General features: G+C 35.9%; 1 pseudogene across 1 annotated transcript in view; it reads left to right on the forward strand.

The window, feature by feature from the left end:
* LOC308225067 (protein CFAP20DC-like) overlaps positions 1 to 11066 on the forward strand; it is a 65064-nt pseudogene extending 53998 nt beyond the window's left edge. The window contains exons 15-16 of the transcript in view: positions 6239 to 6321; positions 10951 to 11066. The product of the transcript in view is annotated as a protein CFAP20DC-like (transcript). The remainder of the gene's footprint in view (positions 1 to 6238; positions 6322 to 10950) is intronic.
* The last annotated feature ends 386 nt before the right edge of the window (positions 11067 to 11452 follow it).

Consider the following 11452-nt stretch of genomic DNA (forward strand, 5'->3'; position numbering starts at 1 on the left):
GAAGTTAAAATCCCCCACGACAACCACGTCCTGTGACTGTGAGGCCGCTCTCAGCTGCCTGTAGAAGGCCTCGTCAACTTCCTCACCCTGATCTGGTGGCCTGTAACAGACACCCACAACAGTATCGCCCCTGCCAGCCTGCCCCTTAATTCTCACCCACAGACTCTCAACTCGCTCGTCCCCTGTCCCTGGACAGAACTCAGTACATTGCAGCTGCTCTTGCACTTAAAGAGCAACCCCACCACCCCGCCTGGCTGGCCTGTCTTTCCTGAAAAGGACATAGCCCTCCATGAGTATATTCCAGTCATGCGAGCTGTCCCACCACGTCTCTGTAATTGCCACCAGATCATAATCTCCTGACTTAACACAGGTCTCCAACTCCTCCTGCTTATTTCTCATGCTGCACGCATTGGTGTACAGGCATTTCAAGGAGGGAGCTGAGCTCACCAATTTCACCCTAGGATTATAGGAGGCCTCCCGGTCTTCATCAATCCTAGAGTGCTGCCCCACTGGGGCAAGCCCAGTTACAACCCCATCCCCCTTCAAATCTAGTTTAAAGCTCTCCAAATGAGCCCTGCTAATTCATGCCCCAGCATCCTTTTGCCTCTGTGAGTTAAACCTTTCCCACGTGCCATCATCCGGACTGGAGCCTTATAAAACGAGCTGTGGTTTTGAATATAAAATGTGGCAAATGCTTTCAAACATTTTGCTGTTGCATCTATGTTAATGTAAGGTAGTTCATCTCCTTTTTTTTGCAGCTTCAGGACTTACTGAGATTTGGTTTTTATTGGTTCCACTCTTTTTCTCAATGTTCCTGGGCCATTCAAACAGAGTTGAATAATAAAAGGATTTTAGATTCAATAAGGCTCAGATGACCTTACAATTGGTAGAGACATATGTACTGGCAGGACATGAAATTTTATTTCAACATTATTTCAAATAAAATTATTGCAATTTGTACATAATGCAAAGACTTCTTACTATTAATAGCCTACATAAGTCCTTGCTTCACTTCTGAAACTATTACTGAAGGGTTTATTTCTATGGAAATATTCCTATCAAAAAAACCACACTCCCATTATGCATAGATGATTAATATATTACAAAGTAAAATCCAAACAGGTGTGTATAGGTAATCTGATTGAAGTTAATGAAGTTACACATATGCTTGAAACTCAGCAGATATGTAAATAACTGAAAATTCAGATCTGCTAATCTAGAGGAGCCTAACAAGTTATGCACACTCCAAAAAAGATGTATCAGGGAATAGGAAAGGAGTCTCACAGAACTAGGTGAATTTTTATTGATCTGTCTAAGAAATGAGTTAGCTTCTGATAACCTTAAGTAGATATAATTAAAAATCCAAACAAGTGAGAAAAATAGATCTTCATCCTAACTGAATTGATTATGTAGGCTGTACTGAACCATACTTTTGATGTCATCTGTCACTTTGCATTCAGTGGATAATGGTAAGGTATTACTTATTCACTTTGAGCATCTGTAGCAGAATTTGCTTCATATGGGGTTAAATATTACTAATACAGCAGAAGTATGTGCTGAGATTTTCAGTTGATAGCTGCATGAGATGCAAAGAATTAGTCGTTTTTTCCTTAAAATGTTTTTATACTCTTGATTCATATATTGGCATTCTCTAGCCCTCTGCAGAGATAATCAGATTATCCATTGTAAAACATAATTCAGCAAATGTGTTCCTCTTATTGTCACTCAGGCGCAAGCCAGTTCTATTCATAAAGATTTACTAAGTAGTTTATGTAGTTAAAATCATCAGTTTTGCTCTTTATTGATTGTATTCTTCAGATGTTTAACAGTTTGTCAATTCAATGTGTTCTTAACGGTACAAAACTGCTGTTGTTTTTTCATTCCCTGATGTGATATAATGTAGCCCTTGCCCTGCTTTTTTAAAATATACTGCCAGACTGACTGAATAACTTGAATATTCCTTTTAATTCCTGTTTAGATTGTTGGGTAAAACCCTACTAAAACTTTGATGCATTTTAATTTTGTTAATAAGATGGATTAAATGATCCCATTGGTTTAAGTGACACAAATTAAATCTGATCCCAAAGAAATGTATTAAAGTATGCTATCTCAATTCAGAGCAATGTTACAAATCTTTATACTAAATGATTTGCCATTTTCTCAGTCCAGCCAGCAGGATAGACTAAAGCACAAAAATATCTGTAAAAAAATCAGAATATGAACAGTGTTCGTTAAGATTTAAATCAAACCCCTCTGATTCTTTGGATTTCTGTTGATGTCAATACTTTAGATATATTGTCATTGAGAAGTGCTACTTAATAAGGCATCACTAATTTTCTCAACAGATTTTACTGATGAATGCTGTTTTCTGCAAAATTTAACATGCTGTCATAAGACTGAAAATGTTGTTCATAAGTCCACAAGATTCTTTTCCTTTCCATCACATGTGGTATTTCAATATACGACCATTATTTAACAAGATTATCATAATATTACAAGACTTTATAGTATTTTAAATTCTGTTTTGGTATAGAGAAAAGCTTGCTGGATAATGAAGAGGTTTAGTGCAAGCATTAAAGGTTCATGGTACTTTGAATGGGTGTGGAAGCTATTCTAAGGCTTCATACAATGCAGCTCACAATGTTAACAGACAATACTTGGGCATTCCACATTGTTACCAGGAAAGCTGTGGATAGTTTATTGCCCATTGATTGTATTGATTACAGCTGGAGGCTTTGATAGCTGAAAGGGAGGGAGTGACTTTAATGAGTCGGAATGTGTGATTAGCTTTGCTGGTTTAAGGAGATAAACCAGCTTCTTCAAGAAGTTTTCAAAACCAATATTCTTTATTCAGTCAGAATAAAACTGCCATAAATTGGAATGTAGGCAACAGTTCTCAGGACATTGCCTGTTGTCTCCATGGTGGGCTCTACTTTTAAGCAAGGTCTGCTAGACTACACCATCTATCAGAATTACCAATATAAGCCCACTTTTCAGAAGTTTATCAGTCAAGTGCCAGTGTTTACTTTGTACTGCAGTGTGGCTGAGAATATTTCAGTACACATGAGATTATGTTTTGTTCTGGGAATTTTTATCTCAAGATTTTAGGAGAAGTTGATTTAGACATTGGTATCCAATTTGTGGAAGTAATAATCTAGTTTTAATATAACCTGTGTAATATGTTTCCATCTTAAAAGTAACGCTAAGTCAACAATGAATCCCTAATACTGTAGTATTTTGATTGCTTGTCTTGGTGGGAGGGGTTTGAATAGCAAAGCTATTAGATTTTCTTGGACATTGAGAGAAAAAAAACATGAACTGGATCTAGACTGTTTTATAAGTAATACTAAACTAAAAGCTGTAGTGAATATGGAAGAAAGGGTAGCTTGGGAAGCAGAGATTAGTGCTAGCAGTTCTTCCTTACCATCTCTAAAATTGCCTCAGTTTCTCCAAGACATTGCCTTTTCTGATGTTATGTTTCAGTGCAATTGTAGAGAATCAGGTAAGTGATAATGCTTCTTGCTCTCTGACCACATGCTATGAGCTTGGTCAGATTCTAGTGTTAGGTTTATGTTTGCTGATTCTGAGGCAGCCCAAACCACACATGCAAGTGGCAGAAATGGAAAATATATTCTACCATGCCACTGGATATCAAAGCATGCATATAACTGTTATTCCTAAAAACTTTGGAGGCTTTGGTGTGAACAAAGAGTCTTTGGCCATATTCTGGGAATGCAGGTATGGTGAGCAGTGCCAGAGAGAGCTAATAATGAGATGTCTAGGCAAGCATGTTGCTATGTGGAGTAGTTGTACCAGTTCTCAGGTGTTAGCTGAACAGCAAAAGAGAAGGATTGGTTGTGAAGTTGACCACATATGCAAAAAGAATATGATGGTATAAAAAAATCTTGTATGTTTTTTGTCTATTGAAGTGATGGAAAATTCTCTTTCTTTAAATCTGCTATACTACTTGCTGTATTTCTACACCAGCAGTTCTGTTTCCTGAGGCAGAAAATTAGGTTTTTCCATTTTGACTGCAAACGGATAGGTGATTGTCCCCCTCTTCACTCCAGATTATGCCTGTATGCCAACAGGAGATGATGTGAAATCAATAACAAGTCCAGAAGTAGCAGAAAAACTAACATAAAAGTCGGCATATTTTAGCAATCATAACATATGATTGAGCCTTGCCAGATTCCTCTTTCAGAAGTAAATCTTACATGACATCATCAAGGCTTTTCAGAAAGAAGAAGAAACATTACCTGTTTAGTGGGTGTAGGACAGTTGAGTTGAGACAATTACAATCCATCAATGTAAAGAAATCTGTCAAGCTTTGGAACAATTCATCCCTTCTAGAAGAAGCCATGGATGTTCCATCCCTGGCAGTGTTCAAGGCCAGGTTGGACAGAGCCTTGGGTGACATGGTTTAGTGTGAGTTGTCTCTGCCCATGGCAGGGGGGTTGGAACTTGGTGATCTTAAGGTCCTTTCCAACCCCAACTATTCTATGATTCTGTGTTCAAGTTACCTCCACAGCTGTGGCTAATCGTCTTGGCCTCCAAATTTGCATGTATAATATATTTGTATCAGCTGTTGGAATAGCCATGGACAGATGTAAGTCAAAGCAGCCCCAATTTAAGTTTAATTTACTCTGTAGAGGTGCACTGTTCCCATCAGCATAAAGCAAACATAAAGGAATTTAAAGAGCCCTTTTCATTTCCATTCTGCTTGTCTTGTAGTTGAAATAGGTTGATCAAAATAAAAGGATCTGGTTTGATCAAAATGAGATGACTTATTGAGGTCCCTTGAATTCTATGTTTAAGTGTTAACTTGCAAGTATTTAGTCTTGTTAATAGTTATATGAAAGCTTGAATGTGTTACAGCTCTTTTCTGCTGATGAGATATGGAACTTAAGGAAACAGCTATGTACAGTGTACAGAGATTAGTTTTGTATGTGAAAAGAATTACAAGATGTGGTATAATATGAGTTACTTCAGTGAAAAAATCTGCAGTTGCAGTAATAATAACTATAAAAACTGTTCTGTTTTCCTTTGAGCTGTAGCAAACACAGACATAAAACAGTGTATGTGAAATGAACATTGAACTTTGTATTAATGTGTGATAACGTGAAAATAATTTTTAAAAGCTATCACAAAATAGCGTTGAGGAGAGACATAAATTGCCTATTAAACTGAGTAGATGAAGAAGGTCCATACTCCGTCATCTATGATAAAGATCCCGTAAAAAAATTTTTTCTCTACAGAATCAAAATAGATGTGTGACAGCTGAGATGAATCCTCTGTATGGCCTTGTCAGTAGCTAAAATCATCTTATGCTTGATAACAACTTTTTTATTTAGAACATATAATATTTTATAACAATAAGATATGTTATAAACACTTATAATGTAGTTACCTAGCAAAGCTTTTTGTCCAATATCAAGAATACTGTCAGCAATAACATCCTGACTCAATCCATTGTTTCCTTCTGAAAAACACTAGCAGACTGGTAATATGTTGTTCTTAGCTCTGACTACTAATTCCATGCCTTTATTGAAAAATTTTCAAGTTAAATTAAACTAGAAAGATTAAATTATTTAATACAAATCAGCTGTTCCACAGTTGGTGACCACTGAGCTGCTAGTGGTAACCATTTCAAGTCTTAGGTACACTCTGAGTCACCAACCATCCAGACTGTGAGTGAGCTACCACCTGCCCTGCCACCGTGGTACAGAGGTCTCTAAGCACTGCCAAGTCAGTGGTAACCAAAGACATCTCTTTATGGTTGTCTGTAAGTCTTTTTCCTTAGAGAGGGTAAGGGGTTTTAATCAAATTGGCCCCATCAGTCTCTAACCAAGACCAGGTTGTTCATCCCATCTTTATTCCTCAGGAATAAATGGACATTCCTATGTCCATCCCATCCCATGTCCATCTTTATTGCTCAGGAAAAACACTCTCATGAGTCCCTGGAGTCTTTCACAGTATAGCTCTGTGGATTATGGGTCACACCTTATGTACACTTTTTGCTGAAAGAGCAATACCAGCTCAAATTGTCTAAAGAAGGAAGGAAACCTTAACATTTAAGAATTGTATTAACTGTAAAGTTTATTTTTATAATAATAAAATACAGCTTGATTTTGTTCCATCACACTCAACAACCTGCACTTTCCTTTGAAAAGGTTTTCTAAATATCAGGAACACAAACTGTGCTTTTATGGATGATATTTTGATTTGTATTTTTCAGGGACTGGATGGGCATGTTCAGTCCCCCCATCATTCCTAGAAGCCAACAGCTGGAAAAGCACACTAAATCTTCAGCAAATCAGAGTAGTCCAGATAGGAATTTATGAAGACAATGTAAAGGTCCTGGGTAGAAAGACATTTTGAAATGCTCTTTCTGTAGTGCTGGTGCCTTTTCATAGTTTTCTATACTGCAGCATTTTGGTTCCAAGTTCTTTTTAGTATTCTTAGCTCAAGCTGGTAGAGTTTTCCATGCAATATTATTTGCCTTTGATAAAAGAGCAGCTTATGTAGTTGCAGTTTCCTAATGTTCTGACTTGATACAGATTAACTCAAAAAATGCATCTTGTTTGTTTAAAATAAGTAATTTATGCTAGTGGGGATGGCAAACCTATGGAAGAAAGAACTTAAAGACTGAACATTCTTGTTCAGAAGCACGATTACACTTATGTAAGTGATATTTCGTTTACAAAGAAAAATTTCAGATTTAGCTTTAAATGAAATCTCAGCATGATTTCCTGTGTAAAAACTGTTGTCATCACCTAAAATGTTACAGGTTTTTGTTTATTAATAGTATTTGCTTAGTGAATGGCAAAGAACTCAGCTGAAACTGGAAAGTCAACAACAGTAGAATAAAACAAATACCTTGTTTTTTTCAAATGCCATTTTTTCTTATCAGTTGTCTTTAGAAACAGGGTAGATATCTACATTTTTCTTCAAGTCTGGAGAATTCAGTGTGAACTCTCATAAATCTGACCTGTGTATTTTGGCTGCCCAAAGGATCATGCCTCAGTGACTTACTGTCTAAAACAAATTATGCCCCTCAAATGAGGGATGTTTTCATAGATGTATATTTGTAATTGTTTATGACAACAAAATTCTATTTTGCTGTCAGGAAGGGACCCTGCTTTGAAGAATCAAATCATAGGTTTTGGTAATGGTCCTAAGTAAGCCAAAGAGAATTGGACAGTAATCCTTGAGTTAGAGGCATGTTGGATATAAATTTGTGAGAGGTCTCTGAATTTTTTATGTTAGTATTACGAAATCCAAGGCGTGCTGCAGAAAAGCTACAATTTCTGTAGACTTTAAAAACTGTATTATCATCTTTAAAAAAGAAGCATACTTGGGAATTTGTTGCATTTCTTCTGTTATTCACACTAGAATTTCCACAGCATTTTGTGAATTGTTCCTAAACTCATTTTCCTTTATGCTGAAGTACATCATGTGTCAGTGACTGCACATTTGCAGAACAGAAAATCTCTATATAGCATAGCTTTTCATGATGGCTTTTTGTTTTTGTTGTGTCCTGTAGTATGTCTCTACCAGTTAGTTTATCTTAATCACTTCACTTGAGGTTAGTTATTTGTTTGATGGAAGAACAATTTTGTTACTGACAATCAAGTACCAAATCTGATCAGCAAACTCAAATGTTCAAATTCATTCCATAAAATTCTGCTTCCCTACTCATTATTTTCTTGAAAATGCCACATTAGAAAATGAATTATTTCTCATCTTGGACAGTGACTTAATTGTTGCAAGATTATTTTGTGTGTGTGTGCAGTTTTCCAGTATTTGAGTTATCACAGGATAACAAAACCATATTATCTGAACTGAAAATCTGCAGTGATTCATAATGTATTCAAGATACTAACTTTATCTAAAACTGTCCTTAAAGAAAACCAGGTAGTATAGCATTAGTGTATTTATAAAGATTTTTTAATTCTTATGTTTAGAAAAAAATCTTTAAGTTGGGGAATATCTTTGGGGAAGAAAGGGGATTAATTTCTAAGAAAGCATTATACTCTATAGTTCCTTTCTTAACATTTGCAGCGGCATTAGTTAAATAGGGAGACATAACGAGAAGTAGTTTTCTATTCAACAGGTTTCACAAGACAATTGAGGAAAATTTAGGCTCATAAATATGATTAATTTCCATAGATTTTTCCCTTCTTGGGCACTGCTAGTTCTGATTTATAGACAATTTCATCTTGACATAACAAATAAGAAAGTTTCCCCAGCAGGTGACAAAGGCAGAGTCATGAATCCTAGGAACCTCAGGAACCACATCACTGAATAGTCTTTCTTGGACTACAGATGTTGACAACAGTCATGTGGTAACCCTGCAACACATAATTACAGTATAGATTTGAGCGCTGCAGTTCCATGCTCAAGGATCATATTTGAAAAAATGCTAGCAGTGTTCTTTCCAGCACCCCTTCTGCTGACAGTTATGCCAAGGTCACAACATGATCCATGTATCTTAAAGTGAGATTTGCTGCAAGCCATTTTCTAGTATTAAAACCTAGAATACAAGGAAAATATATTTTCATGAAAATGGAAACTATTTATTTTAGTTCTCCAGACCATGGTGACTATGGAACCAGTGTTAACAGAATCCAAACAACAACAGTTTATTTGTGCATTTATTTCAGATTTCAGAAAAAGCTGCTACATGCCTTCTCCATTCGTTGTTATCCTGGTTTAAACATATTGAGCAAAAGCCTTTCTCCATAAAAACAATAGCTCCCTTGATTTCAGTAGGGCAGCATTCATTTAATATGACAGATATTCAGTCATATTCAATCTTTCAGCTCTGAACTAAAAAATACTCATCCTTCTATATTGTGTATCTCAGGCTTGAGGTTTCATTTAAAATCAAGTTATTTGCTAGCCTAAAATACTTTTTAATTTTGTAGTGATTTAAGAACAAAAGCTTTGATTTTGTTTTCACTATGATTTTCAAGTTAAACTGCCAAGAGGTTTTTATCATGCAATCCTGAGCAGCTTAAACAGCTACGGAAATGTTACTTGAAAGGGACTCATTTATCAGTTAATTTGGCCATGGACACTTCATTCCCACATACGGTCAAGTTGTACACAATGCACCACCTGAAGTAGAAGGATGCCTTCTAACACAGCCATTACACATTAGCTGAGTCATGTAGAAAAATGTAATTTAATTTAATTAGTACATCTTTTTAGGAAGTAAAACTGAAGTAAAGTTTTCGTATGTGTTTTTAATCTCTTCAAAACTGAATACTCCATACTGCCATTGGAAATCTGTTGCAACATCTAGAATTGCTTTAAAATGTGTTTGAGGATGTTGTGAGGTACTAAAAGATAGAAGCATAACTTTAAAAACAATATATATGTAGAAAACTAAGTTCTCGTTCACACAAAAATACACGCAGGGAATTACTGCTATAAAGGTATAAATCCAGCTGGTCCTGGATGCATCTAATTCTGATCCAGTGTGAATTTGAGGTATAAAGGGAAAGAGGTATACCTCAATGAGTGTGCAGAAAACTATTTTTATATCAAACCAGGGAGTATATTGAGAGAGCAGTTCCCAGGTAAAGAGGGAAGGAGATTTAAGCTTAGAGAAGAAAACTTTGAAGAGAAGCATAGACAGGGAAAAGCAAAGTAATAAATGGAAAAATTCATTGGAAATAACATATTTTTCAAGTGAAAATGTAAGGCTATGTGAGGGAATGAGGCACTGAATACCTTTTGCTGGTGTGCTATGATCCGAAGTGTAGAAAAAGGCATTCAGTTCTACGCCTTCTTTCTGCACTGCATAATTTTTCCCAAGAGCTATCCGAACAAAATATCTCGGTTAACCTCATTTAGCTCACCAGGACTGATGGAGTACTCACACCAGGGAGGGCAACAACTTAGCTTTACCTTTTTACCTTTGGTAACAGTAAAAGACAGTTTCTTTCTGATAGTGTTTGTTAATGCCACTGAGGAAACAAAAATGACATGTATTCCAAAAGGCTAAGGCGCACACTTCTTCTGTCCGCATTAATGCACCAGCCTACTTTCTGGCCTCTAGATAATGTAACCTACATATTGTGGCATGATCCTGGCTGTAAATAGATTCTGAGCATTGTGAAACTGCTGCTGTTAGCATAACAGACTAGGACTTCTTCCGGAGTGTTAGGGCATACAAAGCACATTCAGTTTGTATTAGCAATCTAAGAATGAGATGGACATTTATGATGAAATTCAAGATACAGATTGTGTTCAACTGTGAATTATTTCCTATCAAAAAGCTGTAGGTCATACAATTTAGAATTAGCTTATTTAAAAGACAGGTTTAGAAAAGGAACTACAGTATAGAAAGCATCTGTAGTAGATGTCTGTATGGCTTTATCAGTATATTTTAGTTACCTGAAAACATTCTTGCATTTTACGTAACTCTAAAAAGCCTAGATTTAGACTTTTTAATTGTCTAGAATAATCTTATTTCCTCTCCAATATTGAAAGCTCTTTTGTACAGATTTACCTATACTAGACATTTAGGTGACATATTGAATACCAGACATTCACGTTCTTTAATTCTTACACGCCTTAAGTACACACTGACTATCTTTGTTCATGCTAAACCATTATTGTTTAAGAAGGTCATTGAGAAAAATAGCATTTAGGAATCCTTTGATCCACCATCAGTAAAAGTACTTCTGGGCAGCTGCTCCATTTGGAAAGTCCAGCTGTTAAGCAATCTCTGACTGACATTATTTCATCTCAGCTGAATACAAGTCTTCAGAAAGACAATAAAAATGTGAGTTGCTGCTATCTTGAAGGTAACAATTCAGGAGTCAAAAGGTTATACACTTCAAAGAAGAATTCTGTCACATCTGACAGAATGGTATTTCCATGTTACTGTCTACGCGAATAAGAGTGATTTATTCTTTCTTCTTCCACTTGACCCAGGTGACCTCAATGACCTCAATGCTGAAGAAGACAAGGAAATTTAGACTATTCTATATGATCAATGTCTGAACTGTTACTTTTATCTGAATTCTGGGAAATACTATGAATTGGCATAGTCGGATTGTGAGACAATATAATTTTGTATTTAGAGTAGGTTTATCTTTCAACTCTTTGTACAGTGCGACTGAGCTGTATAAGTTATCATGAAACTTAAAACTTGAGTTAACCAATAGTTTTAAAACCAGATTAATATATTTTGTAAACAGTGTCTTATTTTTATAGTTTTCTATGAAGTAATGCAGTGGAGAATCACATGACATGAAAGTTTCTTGTGACTGTGACATTTGTTAGTCCAATTTATTTCCAGTATTCAGAGGTTCTATATCAAACAAAGTTGAATCAAGTAGGTTTATGGTGTTTATCTGTAAATTATGGTTTACTCAAAATGTTTTCATTGCTTGCTTACTGTGTATTTTTAATTGGTTCTCTGCTATCTTATTCC

The sequence above is a fragment of the Psittacula echo genome (assembly GCF_963264785.1).
Source record: "Psittacula echo genome assembly, chromosome: 9".
In the NCBI taxonomy this organism is placed as follows: Eukaryota; Metazoa; Chordata; class Aves; order Psittaciformes; family Psittacidae; genus Psittacula; species Psittacula echo.